Genomic DNA, 19,332 nt, shown 5'->3' on the forward strand with positions numbered 1-19,332 from the left:
AGGATGATTCTTTGCAACATGTAAAGTCTATAAAAGAAAAGTGAAACTCAAGAGGATCTAAGTGTAGTTTGTAGGTGTGTGTGTGGGGGTGTTTGAAGATTACATTCAAACATAGGCACATCATCCAAAATTCATAAGAAAATATTTGTTCTGTGTCTACAATGAAACTGTAGTATGAAACAAGAAAACAAAGATGGAAGAAAGCTATTGGAGAGATGCACAGAAACAAAAGGACCTATAAAAGATATATTTCTGTGAAATTCAAAATGAGAAAGAAAATATTACAAGTATACATGTGTTCCTTTAAAGGAACAAAAATCAAGATGGCCCTATTTTTCCCCTCACTGTGAAATGCCTGAGAGTAACAAGATAATTACTATAGAGTTCTAAGGGAAAAAGAGCTGTAGCACAAGGATTCTACACTCTATCATGTTTTTATTCATGTTTAAAGCAGCAGAAATTCATTTCCAGATGTGTAAAAATATGTAAACCACCTCCAGAGCTATTTAATAAAGGGATTAATTCATGCAAATTATTTTCCAGCCAAAGTCAGATGACTCAAGAGCAAGAACAGAGACAAAAACTTCCACCATGATGTTAAGTTTTCATTTTCATACCTCTGAACATGTAAAACAAATCTTTGTTTTAAAATTTCACAGACATCAAAAAAAAAAATTCTTAGAGCACTGTGACAAAGTAAGTCAAATGAATAAAATATTAAGTAAAATTATGAAGTTATTCTTAAGGCACAAAATCAGTAGAAATCTATAAAAGAAGGGGTACTATTCATCTGATCCTTAGATCAAGAAATAGCTACTTCAAATCAAAAGCCAGGTTTGTGGGGAAAAACTCACTAACTTAAATGATTTAAGGTTTAGTTTAAAGGAAAAAACCTGACAAATTAATTATAATTCACTGAACCACTGAAAACTAATTCATTCAAAAACAGAAAACATGGAAGAAAATAAATTAAATGAATTACTACGACAATAAACGAAAGTAAATGAAACTAAAAGAAAAGAGAGAGGGAAAGTAATTTTTATGCAATGGCTAAAAATTCTTCAACTAGATATGGGGAAAATCTGTTATGTCTTATGCTTTGAGAATTGATATTTGAGTTGAGAACTAAAAGGTAAGAAAAACAGCAAAGACAAGTCAAGGGAAAGGTGTGTGTAAGAGGAGAAAGAGCAGCCATTGTCAAGGCCCTAGGGCAAGAAAGAATCTGAGAAAATTTAAGGAAAAGAAAGGAGTCATGTCCTCATCACCATGGGCTTAAGTGGGTAGGAGAAGAATAAATGAGACAAGATGGGATTGGGAGGGAGACAAACCATAAATGACTCTTAATCTCACAAAACAAACTGAGGGTTGCTGGGGGGAGGGGGGTTGGGAGAAGGGGGTGGGGTTATGGACATTGGGGAGGGTATGTGCTTTGGTGAGTGCTGTGAAGTGTGTAAACCTGGCGATTCACAGACCTGTATCCCTGGGGATAAAAATATATATTTATAAAAAATTAAAAAATTAATAAAAAAAAAAGAAAGGAGTCATGTCACTGATGGATTTTTAGCAGATTAACAATGTAATTTAGATAGTAGTAAGATCAGAATTACAACTTTTCAGGAAATAAACTGAATAAAAGCAAGAAAACAAATTGGAGAGGTATTAAGAATTGTATGGCAAGAGACAATGACAACAGACTAATACAGCATAACAGTGGAGGTGAGGAATGTGGTCCTATCAACTGAAATAAGTATTAAAAATAAAAAGAAACTGTTAAAAATTAAAACCACAAAAATCAACAGAATTTGTGATGGAATAAAACTAAAGGAAGGATAAATCAAAGATAGGTTCTAGCTTGGGACTGGTGGAACGGGGAGGATGGCAATGCCATACTCAGATGGGAAAGACTGAGATAAAAGAGTAATTTTGGGGTGGATGGGGGATGCAACTTCATTAAAGTGATACATGCAATGATAAAAATATTTCAAATGAAATAACTTTAAAATTAACCCTTTATGAGTAAACTGTGTCATTTCTCCTTTAAACTATGACAACTAAATTAATACACTCACACAAATGTACTTATACCTGTGCAAGTTCCTCACATACAAGAGTTCCTGTCACATGATGTATCTGAAGCACAGCAAAATGTGAGAATCACCAAAATATCCAGCAAGAGAGTCAGAATAATAACATTGGGATTATTCTATCAGGAGTACTTAAAAATCACAACAGCATTAAAGGAGAGGTTAGAAAAAAAAGTGGATGTTCCTTAACAAAACAAGCAAAAATAGGGGCACCTGGGTGGCTCAGCCATGTTAAGCATCTGCCTTTGGTTCAGGTCATGATCCCAGGATCCTGGGATAGAGCTCTGAGTCCCTCTCCCTCTACTGCTCCCCCTGTTTGTGCGCGCTCTCTCTCTGTCAAATAAAATCTTTAAAAAAAAAAAAAAAAAAGGGCCTGGGTGGCTCAGTGGGTTAAGCCGCTGCCTTCGGCTTAGGTCATGATCTCGGGGTCCTGGGATCGAGTCCCGCATCGGGCTCTTTGCTCAGCGGGGAGCCTGCTTCCCTCTATCTCCCTCTCTGCCTGCCTCTCTGTCTGCTTGTGATCTCTCTCTGTCAAATAAATAAATAAAATCTTTAAAAAAAAAAAAAAAGCCAAAATAGCGATGAATGATGGTAAACAGCATGCCTCAAAGAAAAGTGAATATGTAATTTAAAAGCATTGCCCATTGTCACTTTAACAAGAATTTCTCATTTATGCATAAAAATTAGGTACTGGTCTTAAATACCTCCAAGCTGTCACCTTCAACTACTTTTATAAAACACATATGGTTATTTACTTTTATCTGAAAGCAGAACATAAGACAAGCACTCACAACAGTAAGTTAAGATCACTAACAATCACTTTAAAGATACTAGTTCCCCTACATATTTAACAGCTTTATTAAGGTATAATTTACATATCACAAAGTTCACTCATTATAGGTGAATGATTTTTAGTGAATTTATACAGTTGTGCACTCATCAGTGCAATACAGTATTATAATTCTCCGATGATCCCCAAAGGTCCTTTGTACCCCCACATTTAGGCAATCACTAATCTGCTTTCCATAGTTATACCTTACCTAGATGTACCATTTAAATAGAACTGTATCATGTGTAGTTTTAAGTCTGGCTTCTACTCTCTTTCCTGAATGTGTGTTATAGTTTCCTGTTTCTTTGCATATCTCATAATTTTTGGCTGAAAGCTGGACAATGATTAATATATTGTAGTAACTCTGAATTCTGATTTGTTTTTCTATGGATTATTGTCTTCTTTAGTAACTTGCCTGGAATGAACACTAGTATCTGTTGCCACCATACTTATTGTGTGGCTGCTGATGTTCCTCCTGGCTTTTTATTACCTTTTTTTTTTTTTTTCTAGTTACTTAGCAAAACTGCAGGCTGTTCCCCTTCCTTCTACTGAGTCTGCTACCTTTAGTTGACTAAACTACAGGTTCCCCACCCTCTGGCCCCAAATCAAATCTACCTGATCTGGTGGCAAAACTGCTGTTTTCCTGGCTAGGCCCAGACTGATAAAACTGCCACTGTTGTTTACTGGGCTGGGAGTGGAAATAGGAGCAGAAATATGAACTGGATATTTCTCTTGACCAAATTCAATTAATAAATGTACTAAAAAGAGTAATGATTATCAGTTACCTGTTAGAAATATGTGAAAGGGGTCCTAGTTAATAATTTCAGCTGCTCTAAAGCAAGCTGATAAACCATTATGAACAGTTGCAAAAACACAAACCAAGAAAAATATTTGCACTGTATTACATCACGAGGGGTTAATTTCCCCAGTATGTAACAAATTCCTGAAAATTAGAAAAAAAATACAAATAGTTCACAGAAAAGAACTTTACTCATTATTGGAGAAATACAACTTAAAAGAAAATTAAGAATTTATTTTTTAACCTATGAGACTGGCAACAACAATCCACAAGATTCATACATTTCTAGTGGGAATATAAATTATAAAGCTGTTTTAATAATCACCCTTCTCATTTTTTTTTTTAATGGTGAAATTCCTGGCAAAAGAGAAGGAAATAATGTTAATAAAAAAGATAAAAATTTTATTTTAAGTATGAGAACACCTATGGCATTATTTGATGGCCCTGAGAACAATTTATATAATTTCTGGCAACTTAGAATGATTTCAAAAAACATTCAGAAAAATAGCTAGATATAAAAGCAAGTCACATGAAAAAATTTAACCTCCTTTGTAATCAATGGATACAAAAAGAACACATTCAATTTTTTACCTATACTATGGTCAAAGATTATTTTAAATCATTAATCTCTCTACAGCCAACAAAATTGCAGAGAGGCAGACATTTAGTCTTTTTTTTTCTTTTTTAAAGATTTTATTTATGAGAGAGAGAGTACAAGTGAGGAGAGCATACAAGCAGGGGGAGGGGCAGAGGGACAGGGAGAAGCAGGGCTTGATCCCAGGACCCCAGGATCATGACCTGAGCCAAAGGCAGCAGCTTCAATGACTGAGCCACCCAGGCGCCCACAGTTAGACTTTTCTGTAAAACAATTTTACGATTAGTATCTAAAGAAACTCTTTACCAGATTCAGCCTACATATTTATCCTGAGAAAAGTATTACAACTGTGAAAAAAAAAATTAAGTGTAAATACAGTATGCTTTTGTGATATACATGTAGGATTATGCAACCATTAAGAGCATTAAATGTTCTTAATGACAGGGAAAGTATTCAAATCTGCTGTGCATTGGGTATATACAATTTTAATTAATATATTTAATGATATATAATTTTATATTTATATACATACATATGTACATAAGGAGTAGGCCTAAAAGGATTTTACTTATATAAATAACATCCAGAGTCAATACAAGTATAGATGCACAAAAAAACCCAGACTGGCACAAAGATCACTGAGTTATACTTTGGCACTGCAATATCAACACTGATAAGTTATACACCTAAATATTAACAGAGGCTGTATCTGGATGGTAAGATTTTCTAATTTTTCTCTATATTAATAAATAAATTTAAGTCATTATTTTTAAAAGTAGAAAATACAGTTATTTGCATGCCATATGAACACACAGAAAACATGTAATGTGTGTGTGTGCATGTATTACTCTCTAAGTAGGAGAGATTGAGATGTTCAAAGAAAATGTTAATGTTAATCTTCCTAATATTTAAATTTTCATAAGATACCAACTAACTTAACATTAATAAAATACATAAGTAAGTTTAAAAAACCAGAATCATAAAGAACAGAGTTCTTTAATGCCTCTACAAGAGCTATTACCTCCTCAAGTGTAACTCACAACATAGTTCATATATAAAGCCAACTAAGTAAGAGGCTACAAAGATTTTTGTTTCTTTTCCAACTATTCTTGCAAATGATGCAGTTATGGAATGGGAGTATGGAGAATGCCGCTGAGCGCTTACAAGACATTACATACTTGTTTATTCTTCAACAAATCTATGAGATGTGTGGTAATAATCCCATCTTAACCATGAGAAAATCATCAGGCAGGTTAGAAAGCTTACTTTAGACTACAGATAACCAGAAAATGGTTGAACACAAATTTAATGGGTTTCAAAGCCTATATGGAATCAGCTGCCCCTTCTGATATTACAGAGCTGAAACAGCCCATACCTAACTGGTCCAACTCTCATTTCACAGAGGAGGACCAAGAGAGAGACTGGGTACAGAAATAACTGGTCCAAGCTTATACTGTTAGGTAATTATTAGAAGAAAGGAAAAGAACTCCCAAAGTCTATTTCAGTGCTGTTTCCAGTATTCTATTTTTTTTTTCTCTTCCAAAAAAAAAGCACAGTAGACTATCAACTATCAACTATGTCCAGGACATTCAGGACTTCCTAATCTTGTTCTCACAGAAGAGCTTGCAGAAAGAGAGCGCAAAACTAAAATAAAATCTAGAGAATAATACAAGATAATCAATCAACACATATTAACAAATAAGTAAAAGTTTCTTCCATATTCTACATAGGCTTTTAAAAATTTTAAGTAGTGTTTCCTAGTTTTACGTACTAAAGGAAAACAAGTCTCTTGTTATTGAAATAAACACATGTAATTTTCTACCTTAACAAAATGTCTGAGTGCCAAATTAGTGTTCAAATGTATATGTCATAGACATACACATAACTCCATAAATTATAAAGAACTTCAAATATTCAAAAAATGTCAACCATCTTCCTCCCACTATCCTTGTGTGCCCTCCCACCACCAAATCTCCTCTCCCCACAATGTTATCTATATCCTGAATTTGTCCTCACAGTGATGAAATTCCTTCACATTCTTATTACCCACTTATGAATCTCTGAACTATATAGAGAGAAGCTCACAGATAACATAATAAAGTATATGAACATAGATGTCATCAAAATTAGCAAAGTGGTGAACTCCAAAACTCCATCCCTTCAAAAATGCAATGAATAAGCTGGGAAAAATGTTTTGGAACTCTGAAATCAAATGAAAACTTACAATCAGGAAAATGCCTGATGAAGAATGCAGCTGCTAAAATTTCAGGGAGTACGTTTTAACATATGTACTTACCATGGCCCCTTCCTCAGTTAAGCAGCAGCCATGAAGACATGAGCCCACATTTCTGGTGCAGGTTGCTGATACCAGAGGGAGCTATACAGACTTATTCCAAAAGAACTGTGGTTATGTGCTTTCTCTAGGTCTGTAACTCCCTGAAGGATCAGCTCAAGAGCCTGCCTTTGTTTCACATGCCTTGGAGCTTCCACAGGGTAGAAGCAGTATTCTGGGTGGCAGCCTTTGTCAAAGCATTTAAAGCCCAATGTATTACCTAGCTGCAGGTGCCTGGAACACGGGGTAAGAGTTAATAAGCAATACCCAGACAGGAAAGTCTGGGAAGAAAAAAACTAAAAGAGATATGTGGGGGGCAAAGGGCTTTGAAAAGTTCCCACATGGGGCACCTGGGTGGCCCAGCCTGTTAAGCATCCTGAAATCTTGGTTTTGCCTCAGATTGTGATCTCATGGTTGTGAGAATGAGACCCACATTTGACTCCATGCTTAGTGTGGAATCTGTTTGAGATTTCTCTCCATATCCCTCTGTCCCTTCTGCTCATGCTCTCTCTCTTTCTCTTTCTAAAATCAGTCCAAAGAAAGAAAGGAAGAAAGAAACAAGATCCTGAGTAAACAGAGGGAACTAGAAGGCCACGTGCATATCTGGGAACAAACACATGCTTGCCAAATATGAGAGAACACCATAAGCTATTAACTCTGGCTCACCTTCGAGTACCATATAGAAAGTGAAGATGAAAGTAGAGTTCTAAATAGCCTGCCTAAGTAATGTCCTAACAGAGAGTGTTGGCTACGAGGCTCGAAGTGGTTTCCATGTATTTATGGAAGTCAAAAATAAGTTGAAATTGAAAAGATGGAAAAACATACTTCATATAAATAAGCAAAACAGACATCAAAATTGTTACAATGCATAGAAGAACTTACATATTGATAAAAGGATTAATATAAAACAACTGTAAACATATATGCATCAAACAACAGGCTCCAAACTATATTAAGTGAAAACCAATAGAATGAGAGAAATACACAATTCTGCAAAAATAGTTGAACATATCAATAACTGACTTCCAATAATGCATAGAACCATCAGGAAGAACATAAACACCAAAATAGAGAATGTGAACAGCATTATAAAACAACTGAACCGGGAACCTGGGTGGCTCAGTGGGTTAAGCCTCTGCCTTCGGTTCAGGTCATGATCTCAGGGTCCTGCGATTGAGGCCCACATCGGGCTCTCTGCTCAGCAAGGAGCCTGCTTCCCCCCCTCTCTCTGCCTGCCTCTCTGCCTACTTGTGATCTCTCTCTCTGTCAAATAAATAAATAAAATCTTTAAAAAACAAACAAACAAACAAACAAACAAAAACCAAACAACTGAATCATATGTGCTATGGTGTGTGCTGTGAAGTGTGTAAGCCTGACAATTCACAGACCTGTACCCCTGGAGCTAATAATGCATTATATGTTGATTAAAAAAAAAAAAAGTGAAATCAAAAACAAAAACAAACAAACAAAAAAACAACTAAACCTAACAGACATCTACCTATCAACAGCAGAATATATATTCTTTTTGAGTGCACATAAACGGACTCCATTTATACCATATGCTAGGATATAAAATAAGTGTCTAATAAATTTTAAAAGACTAAAATTGTACAAAGTATCTTTTCTAATTGCAATGGAATGAAACTGTACATCAGTAAGAGGAAAACTGAAAAATTCACAAATATTTGGCAATTAAAGAACATATTCTTAAACAACTAACAGGCAAAAAAGAAACAGCACATGAAACATTAGAAAAGAGTATTTTCTTTCAGACAAAACAAAATGAGAATACAACATACCAAGATTTATAGGATACAATGAAGGATGCATTCAGATGGAAATGTATAGCTTTAAATACCTATAATAAAAAAAGAAAAATCTGAAACCAATAATCGATTTTACACCTTGAAAATACAGAAATAGAAGAAAACACTAAGCTGGAAGCTTACAGAATGGAGGAAATATCAAAAATTAGAGGGAAGAAAAATGAAATAGGAATAGAAAAACAACAAAAGGAGTAAAACAAAAGTTGGTTCTTTGAAAAAAATCTACAAAACTGACAAACCTTTAGCTAGACCTGACCAAGACAAAAAAGAGGACTGAAATGACTAAAATCAGAAACAAAAGTGAGGACATCATTACCAACTTGACAGAAATGACATGCATTAAGAGAATAATATTAATTACTTGTACACCAAGAGATTAGATAACCTAGAGGAAATAGACACATTCCTTAAAAAAACAAAATACAAATGAAGACTGACTCAAAAACAGAAAACTGGAACAGACCTATAATCAGTAAAGACACTGAATTATTAATCAAAAAAAACACAAACAAACAAACAAACAAACAAGCAGACCCCAAAACAAAAACAAAAAACTTCGAAGCATGACAGCTTGAAGAACACAGATTTGCTCTCCACTGAAAATTACAAAACTACAACCATTTATTGTAGTTCCTGGAAATGGTCCTGGGGACAGAGGGCAAATGAGGAAAGATTTACTCAAGAAAATCTACTAAGGATTTTACGACAAATGAGAGTCTATGATGTTAGTACCAGGACTCGCCTGGCCCCTTCGCCCTAGCTTAGAAAGTGTCAACTCCACTCCAGACTGGTACAGCCGAGAACAGGGCTCCCTCTTTCCCCTGTGGGCTCAGGAGTCTATCTTATTGGGAAGGTCAGGATATCATTTCTCATCCTGCCTCCAGGTACCTATTGCTGAAGGTAAAGTATTAGGTAAATGCCACCAAGTATATGGGGGGGAGGGAAGGCTCTCTTTTTCCATACAACCTACACTGATGGGATGTAGGCTTTAACTTTCCCATAACGCTGCTGGGGCACTGACTGCTATTATTCCAGCTTCTAAGGTGAGAATTCCACACTGGGAGACCCAACCCAAGTAGACATGTGTATACTATTCCCTTCATTACACAAACAGCTCAGATCCTATAGCAGAGATATAACTGGAAGAGAAATGCATCATTGTCCCCACTGTATACTTGAGACCTGATCTGGAGATACTGCCTGTGAGATGAAGGAAGCCATAAAACATACAGATTCAAATGTCTTCTCTGAGAAATACTTCATTTGCAAGCAAATGGACAAACGTGCTATGAAAAACACTGGAGGCCCTGGTGGAAAGGCAACTGAGAGGAGTCTGGAGAAATCACTGGAAATAAAGACTAAACCATAGGTTGGTTGGTTGGCTGGTTTGCCAGACTGAACAAAAAAGAGATAATATAAGTAACCTACCTGGAGTCAGAACAAGCTTCAAGCACTGATTTAAGAAACTATCCCTCCAAAGGAACTCAAATTTGGTTAGTTTAATCTGTAGAGCAATTAAAGCCAGAGGCACTGTTGAAAACAAGGTTGTAATTAGCACTGTATTAGGAGACCTTAAAAGTTACATGCAGTCAGGATGATATAGTCTAAAAGAGCCCTGTTCAAACTACTGTCAATCCCAGAGTAACTGTAGGAACACTCAAGGTTGTGCCCCTTTAGGAGAAACATCTGAAGGAAGGAGGTGGTGGTGGGGGGGTTGGTGGTGGTGGTAGTGGTGGTGTGTGTGTGTGTAAGGGAATGTGAGGATAGAAGAAGAGGAATGTAGACTCCGTTAAATTAACCCAGTCAGTCACCAAATAAATAAACAAGTGAGATACAGTAACAGGCACTAGAAAGGAAAAACCAGCTCCAAGAATTTCTACATTGTATAAAAAGTCCAGTTTTCAACAAAAATTTTGAGACATGCTAAGAAATAAGAAAGTATGGCTCACATAACAGGATAAAAAAGGAGATGAAACTATGGTTCCAAGAAGATGTTGAATTTAACAGACAAAATCTTCAAAGTAGCTACTATAAATATGCCCAAAGAACAAAAGGAAACTGATAGTAAAGAACATCAATAAAGAGTCGAAAGTTATATATACACAAAAAGGAAATTCTGGAGTTGAAAAATACTGTAACTAAAATTAAAATTTCACATAAAGGGCTATGTTCATATAAAGCAGATACAAACTTGGAGAAAAATTATTACACTTACTGAGAAATCAATAGGGATTATACAATCTAGAGAAAAAAGAATAGAGGAGAATAAAAATAAATAAATAAATATTTATTATTAGGTTTTCCTCTTTACCTCTCCCCCATGCATGTGCATGTTCTCTCTCTCTCTCTCAAATAAATCAAAAAAAGAAAAAAGAATTATGTTCTTGTGATTGTCCTTTTTTCTCTTTTTATTATTTTTCTTTTTATCTTTCCTAATGAGGAATGGAGAGGAAGAGGAATAGAGAGAGAGAATAGAAAGAGGAAATAGAGGAAAGAAAGAAAGAGGAATAGAGACAGAGAGATCTAGGACATTATTAAGCACATTGACATAAAAAGGAAATATGAGACAAAAAGGAGAAAAAATATTTGAAGAAATGACTAAAAACTTCTCAACTTTACTGAAAACAATGATATACGCACACTTAGGAAGCATTTTTATTAATTTTTCAACTAAAAACTGTAAATCATTCTTCAACTGTGAAATACTAACATATTTATGCTTAAAGTTTTCTGAACTGCATCATGAAGTTATAACTGAAAATAGTCTGAAATTGCCCAAGCAATTTTATATACATGATGACTACGATTACAAAATAAAGGAGATCAGTTAATATGTAACTTAATATATCATGTTCAAATAGTTTTGCTAAGACTTATCACAGAAATAAGAATAACTAGACTAATAAATGTTTATAAAAATGCTAAAATAATAATACATGTATCATATATTTCTTAAATCTCTTGAATTAAGCATACAATGACTTCATGAGAGAACAAAAGTATTTCCTATATGCTTCGATATGTATCATGCACTCTAATGTACCTTTAACTGCAAAGAAGTAACATATAGTCTCTACTCTGGAGAAGACCGTAATATTGTAGGAGAAACAGATACACGGTAGCATACTTCTGCTATGATAAAGTGACGGAGGAATGTACACAGTAATAATGAACACTTTCAGGACAAGAAGGATATCCTGAAGATAGTCCCTGAGCTGGATTCTGGGAAGAAGCAAATAAATGACAGGACGACCACAAACTACAGCACAGATTTTAATAGCAAGTGTTCTATGCTGAGACCACCTTGGATCACAGTTTTGTCATGGATTCTTTAATCTTACACTCACTGGTCCTTTCCTTTCTCTATTAATGGAATTTTAAAATTTCTTTAGATTCCTTCATTTGTAAAATGTGGATGAGTATGTACATGCTTACACTTTGCACAAACTGAATACCAGAATACACATATAATAATGAAAACTTCACAAGTGACATTTGAGGGTAAATGGTGGTTAACGGCAGATAACCAAAACAAGTAATTAATGTATATAAAAAGTCAACTTAAATTCTGCTGTTAAGTAGAAAACTTGACATAAAAAATAAAATCTGTTTATAGGCATCTATCTAGAGCTGCTCAAGGAATCAGGACAGGGGATCCCAAAATTCCAGAATGTAAAAGACATCAGGATAAATGGAATAAAAAGTGTTCTAAGGTTCTAGTATTCTTGGAGAAATGGCAAGTTTAAGTACTGGTATTAGCTGTAATAAGTAAATGAAGCATACTATAATCATTAGGGTAACCACTAAAAGAGAAGTGAGATAGCTTAACTAAAAATATGATAAACAAGGGGGCCTGGGTGGTGCAGTGGGTTAGGTTTCAGACTTGGTTTGCTCAGGTTGTGATCTCAGGGTTGTGAGATCAAGCCCAGAGTCAAGTCCTGCCCACCCGGTCAGGTTCTGTGCTCAACATGGAGTCTTCTCTCTCCCTCTCCTTCTGCCCCTCCAACTCGTGTGCACGTATGCTCATTCTCTCTCTCCCCCAAAATAGTAAATCTTTAAAAAATATGTGATAAACAACAAAAAAGGAAAAAAATACAAAAGTGAAATAGCAAGATGATAGATGATATAAATAACTATTTATATATATACTAAATATATAATGTAAATATACTACATTTACATATAAGTATGTTACCTATGCCAATTATCAGACTGGATTAAATATACTCAAAGACATAACTACTAAGTTCAATATCAGATTTTGGAATGGTAAAAAGGCAGTAGTGGGAATACTGGCAAAAATCTGATTCAAGTCTACAGTTAGTTAACCGTATGTTATACAAACGGTAATTTCTTTTTTTTTTTTAATTTAATGTTGTTGTTTTATTCAATAATAACAAAGCATTTACATTTAATTGCTGTTTAACATGAAACTTAATATGGTGTTAACATGATGGGAAACTATGTGAGGAAAGAATAAATTGCCACTGTTTGTTGTTTGCAGAAGACAAAATATGAGGGTAAGAAAGTTTTTAATTAAAAGGATGGGAAAATATATACTTTTTTGCAAATCCTATCCAAAACAAAGCAGGTATAGCTACACTAGGATCAGACAGAACAGACTTTAAAGCAAGAAACATTAGGAAAGATAAAAAGAAAAGTAATAAAAAGAGAAAAAAGGACAATCACAAGAACATAATTCTTTTTTCTTTTTTTAAGATTTATTTGAGAGAGAGAGAGAGAACATGCATGTGCATGGGGGAGAGGTAAAGAGGAAGTGAGAAAGAGAGAAAGAATTTCAAGTAGACTCTGCCCTAAGCTCAGAACCTATCCAGGTTCTTAACACCCTGAAATCAAAACCTAAACTGGAAACCAAGAGTTGAACGCTCAACTCATTGACCCACACAAGAACATAATTCTAAATATGTCTGCATACAATAATACTGCTTCTAAAAATTATAGCAGGAGACTAATTTCCTCAACAAGTGAAAGAACAACCTTAATGACATATATACATACATACATATACAGAGACAGAACACAACACCCAACAGCAAAAGAATAAAGTTATCTCAACTACACAGAAAACATTTACCAAAACTAATCATATTGTTGCATGATAAAGAAAGCCTTGCAAACAAATTTCAGGTCATTGAGATCATTCAGAGTATGATCCTTAACTTTGCTCTCTTACAGCATTTTGTAGTTTTCTGTGTAGAAATTGTGAGCATCCTTAACTAGATTTATTTCTAGAAGTTGGTTTTTAAATTGTGCTATAAATGGCATCTTTTTAAGATTTTTTATTTTCTGGTTATTTGTTGCTAACTTATAGGAATAAAATAAATTTTTGTCTGTTGACCTTGTGTGCAATAGCATGAACAAAACTGCCTGTTAATTTCATTATTTTGTATACAATCATGTTATCTATGAGTGCTGATTCTTTTCTTTTTCAATTCTTATACCTTTTATTTTTCTTGCCTTAAGGCTAGAATTCCAGTACAGTATTGAATGAAAACACTGATAATGGCCCCTTATCTCATCTCAAAATGTAGGGGTGTTGGTGTATATTTTAAGACACTTGTAAAATTAAGGAAGTTTTTTTTTTTTTTTATTCCTAGTTGTAAAGATTTTTTTGTTCTGAAAGGGCACTTAATTCCATCAAAAGCTTTTTCTGGATGTATCAAGGTGATCAATTTTTCTTCGTTAATAGAATCTATCACATTAATAGATTCTAATATTAATTGCCCTTACATTCCTCAAATAAAATCCCATTGGTCATGAAATTGTAACACTTTTTATGCAGGCCTAGGTTTGATTTGCTGTTAGTTTATTTAGGGTTCTTACATATGGTGCTCATGAGAGATTTTCCTTACCTTCCTTTCTTATGATAGTGCTTGACTGGTTTTGGTATAAAAGTTAACACTGGTTTCTTCAAACATACTGTGAAGTTTGTTTCTGTCTCCTATTCTGCAGAAGAGCTTATACAGTGAAGCCATCTGTGTAAGTTTTCATTGTGGGAGTGTTTGTAATAATGAATTCAATTTTAATCAAAATAGGACTGTTAATGATTTTCCCTTTCATATTGTGTGTCAGTTTTGGTAAGTTATGTTTTTTTAAGTAATTTTAAGCCTGGTTTAAAAAACCCAGAACATTGGGCACCTGGCTGGCTCAGTGGATTAAGCATCTGCCTTCGGCTCAGGTCATGTTCCCAGGGTCTTGGAATCGAGTTCCACATCAGGGTCCCTCCTCATCAGAGAGCCTGCTTCTCTATCTGCCCACCTCCCTCCTCCGCTCTTTCTCTTGCAAAAATAAATAAAAATACTTAAAAAAACAAAAAGAAAAACAGAACAAAGGAGATTCATACCCTCTTCCAAACTCATGTGAAAGATATAGAGCCTTCTATCAATTTTCTAATTTCTAAATACCTAGATCAAATTCTGCACTTAGGATGGAACTTCAAAAACAGAACATAGCTATAGGCAGAGAACTGAGCACATTTATCTGTCTCTTACTTTCCAACATTATCAATGAGATGACAAGTTTTCACAAAAGAATAAAGACATTAGTAAGATTGGAAAATAAGGGTAATAATGGTGGATCAGAAATTCTGAAAAATTCAAGGCCCATAAATGGGAATAAGTTAGCAAAGACATCAATCATATGGGAAAATTATGGAAAAATTAAGGGAGAAAAATCACAATCCAAGATAGAAGAAGTATCCACAGTTCTTTCAAAGAGGCCCAAAGAAGAACCAACCTTTCACCAAATACAAAAAGCAGGAAAAGGCCAAGTGGCAATAATAAAGTTAATTATTTTAGAAACAGTATTTGGGCTAGCTGAGACAGCTGTGACCTTCCCTTTCCCAAGGCTCGCTGCTGTGGCTTTTACCATCATGCCAAAGTCAAAGAACTGCTTCCTAATGGAAATTGGCCACCTGTTATAAGAGTTATCAGTGCTTAAGAGACAAACAGGACACAGACTGGACAAACTCTGAATATAATAAAAGACATTAGGAATGGGACAAGAAGAAACAATTCCTAACAGAAATTAAATACTCTACTACATGAAATAAAGTTCTCTTTATTTTGAAATGTGTGGGAATGGGGAAGGGGGTAGTCCCCAACCTACTGACACAATCTACAGAGAAGTAGATAATGTTTTAACACTATGTCCCCTTACACTGAATTCTTGCACAGCCTTCCCATTCAGGGAAGAAGGCTGATGGGGAAGAGACCTATGCAACCTCAGGGAAAACCATGCCAGCCAGACACCGTTATTTAATAACCTAGCTCTTCATCCCAAAATATTAATGAAAAACCAAGGACGACAGACATTTGGGAAAAGATCCAAAAATGAAAACATACAACTGATAGAAATGGAGACCATACAGGGGACAGAATGGCACACTCAAAGAAATTTCTCATAAAGTACACCTGAATAAAACAAGAATAAGCTGCTTTGAAAAAGTGGTCAGAAAACATTAATTCTTAAAATTCTTGTAAATGGCCATAACTAATGCATGAGTGCAAAATAAAAGTTGAAGACTATTTTTAAAAAATGTTTTTTAATAAACATTTAATATATTTTTATCCCCAGGGGTACAGGTCTGTGAATCGCCAGGAAGTTGAAGACTATTTTTGACGAGACAGACTAAAACACAAAGAATATTGGAAATAAGAAAAACTAGGGACCTGAAGGTCAGGTTGAAGAGATATAATATAGCTAATAGATGCTTCCTGAGGGGGATAAAAACAGGAAAAAATAGGGACATATAAAAAGAAAACAAAACAAAACGAAGCTATTACCATGATCTGAAGGAAGACACAACTTCATAGACAGGGCTCACTAAGTACCAAAATGCTTAGTGAAAAATAAATCTATACATAGACACATCTTAGTAAAAGTGTTCCATTTCACCATGTTATCCACAAAGAAACAAGTCACACTGAAATCTAAATGCTGTTAAGACACAGAACTAATGCTTTTAAGATTTATAAGGAGAAAAAATGTAAACTTAGAATTCCATACTTAAATGTATTCATAAATGCAAGACAAATACAGGATATTTTCAGACAGCAAATACTTGGAAAGTGTGCTAGTCTATATTGATAATTACTCAATGAGGTATTCTGAATCCAAAGAAATCCAGATGTTTTTGTTTATGACACACCTTTATAAGTAAAAAACATATGAACATATGCTCTCATATTTATAAATATTTTATAATATCTTATATTTATAAATTAACATACCATTATACTAGTATGTTTGTGTATTATAAAGCACATTAAAGTAAAAATTAAAAAATAATCAGACAGGGGGCCTGGGTGGCTCAGTGGGTTAAAGCCTCTGCCTTCAGCTCAGGCCAAGATCCCAGGGTCCTGGGATCTAGCCCCGCATGGGGCTCTCTGCTCAGCGGGGAGCCTGCTTCCTCCTCTCTCTCTGCCTGCCTCTCTGCCTACTTGTGATCTCTGTCTGTCAAATAAATAAATAAAACCTTTAAAAAAATAATCGTCAGATGAAACATGTAATTTCAAGTATATTCCAACACCCCCCAAAATTATTCCACGTACCCTCTTTAATGTGGATGGATGCCTCATTTTGAAGACCACAGCTCTAAACCACATGAAAAAGAAATCCAAGGGGAAAAAAACATGGAACTGAAGAAACAACTGAACTGAACAGGTCTCAGAAGAAGAGGAGGAAATTGAAAAAAACTAAAGGTGAATCCCCCAGAATTTGATATTTGGAAAATTTTCAATTGTAAAGTTTTAATGTACATACGATTACATTTTGTTCTCTGTAAGACCATTCTACTTTGTTCTACAGTAAGTTATATAATCACATTGTACATATTTCAAGGTCTAAAGCTTTTAGAACTGATCTGTAAGTAAAGCAAAAAAGAATTTTAGTTACAAAACAAAATGTAGATATAAAATTAACAATGAATAATTGGGAGATGGGGGGGTAAGGAGAGGACCAAGACTATCATTCCTGAAGGTACTACTGTCTAGAGCTAATAAATAAAAAATAACATTATCAATAAAAACCACTAACAGAAATAAAAGCAGGCACCATTTATCGTGAAAAGTGGAACTGGGAGGGGAAAGAGGGAAGCCCTACCTTATCCTCTATCTTTTTTATTCTCATGTAACATGAATCTCAACACAATTAGGACTTCTATTTTTGAAAAGTATTATTAGCCAGGAGGGGGGAGCGGTATATAACACAGTATGCCCATTTATTTTATTACTATTTTTTAGTATGCTCATTTAGAAAACTGAAATTGCTTACTCACTGCCATAGTGAGCTCACATTAAACACTCCTACTACTCGATCACCTCCATCACCCCTTTCATTTAGTGCATTTTACTACTTGGTCTACTATGATCTCTTTTGAAGGTTTTTTGTGTTTTATCTACTATAGTGCAAGCCTTAGTGTTTAAAGAAGAAGGAGGATTAATTACAAGGTCTAAGGGATTAATGGAATAGCTAATTATGGCTATAATATATGTACACGAAAACAGAAAAGTCATCTTGTAGTTGCCATTGCTTAAAAATATAAAGTTCACTAAAATGTGCATACCATGCGAGAAGGTCTCTTCTTCCAAATAGAAACAGCTATGACTCAGTATAATAATTTCACTCAGTGGCAGTATTTCTAGACACAGGTGCTATTGAGAAGAATCTTAGGGGTAAGGAACAGGAGGTGATGAAAAACCCTCAAGAAAAAAATTGGCTAAGGAAGGGAAGATCAATTCTTCCTGACTATAAGGGGAAAACCAAAAGAGCTGCAGGGAGTAGGAGATGTACACCAAGAGCCATGGCTGCTGCTGAAGAAATTACACAGGGCCTTAGTCTTAAAAAAGAAAAAAAAAAAAAAAATGAATGGGGTTGAGCCAATACCTCTGCTTACTTTATAGTCTACTTACCTAGGCTCTTAATTTCTTTCCTATTTTGACTATTGAGAGACCTAAGTAAAACAATGGGTCTTACACTTTGAACTTCTTATAAGTCTAAAGCAGAACATTTTATATGGTCCACTTTAATAGTCTCAGTCTCTAAGGGATGACAAATGGTACTTACAGGTTATAGTTCTCTAGGGCAGTGATTCTCAAATTTAAGTGTGCATTAGAATCACCTGGAAGGCTCGTTAAACCCGGAGTTAATGATTTAGTGTGCCTGAACTGGGCCCTAGAATGTGCATTTCTGACCAAGGTCTCAATGGGTGTTGATGGCTGCTGATTTAGGGATCTCACCTTGAGAACCACTGATCTAGTCTGAGGGTTAGACCAGAAAGCTTTTAATACCGTAAACACAAGAATCTCATCATCACTGCCCATGTGTCCTTTCAGCTCTGACTGAATCTTCCATTTTATCTAAGCGTTATCCTGTGGAGTTGGGCTAGCTTTCAATTTTTTTTTTTCCATAACATTATTCCAATGTTATGGAATCTCTTTTGAAATCCTCAACATCAGACACTGAAAGTAAGCAGGTAATTTTAATTGAAGACATTCACAGAAACTTTACAAGGATAGGCAAAATACTTATAGACATTTAATGTCAACTCTTTTTCTATTTGGTAACTCCTAAAGGCCATTAATACATGCTGGTGAAGGTTTCTACAGAGATTTAAAGCCTCTGTTTACTGTTGCCTTGTCATTCAACACCAAAGTTCTCCCTTAAAACAAAAACCAAGAACAAACTACACAACCCCTGGGTATACATACACTGTAACTCCACCCAAATCACTCCATTTTCTGTTTCTTTATTGTAATTTCAAAGAAAAGACTAAAAGTAAGAAGTCATTTAACAGCATTTCTAGAGATAGATATGTCATTTTCCTGAAGAATAGTAAAAATGGGTG

At 34.9% G+C, this 19,332-nt stretch overlaps 1 protein-coding gene across 2 annotated transcripts in view; it reads right to left on the bottom strand.

Annotated features, from left to right (window-relative positions):
* SPOPL (speckle type BTB/POZ protein like) overlaps window positions 1-19,332 on the bottom strand; it is a 65,134-nt gene that overhangs the window by 26,604 nt on the left and 19,198 nt on the right. The window lies entirely within an intron of this gene.

This window comes from Neovison vison, chromosome 3 (assembly GCF_020171115.1).
Source record: "Neovison vison isolate M4711 chromosome 3, ASM_NN_V1, whole genome shotgun sequence".
NCBI lineage: Eukaryota > Metazoa > Chordata > Mammalia > Carnivora > Mustelidae > Neogale > Neogale vison.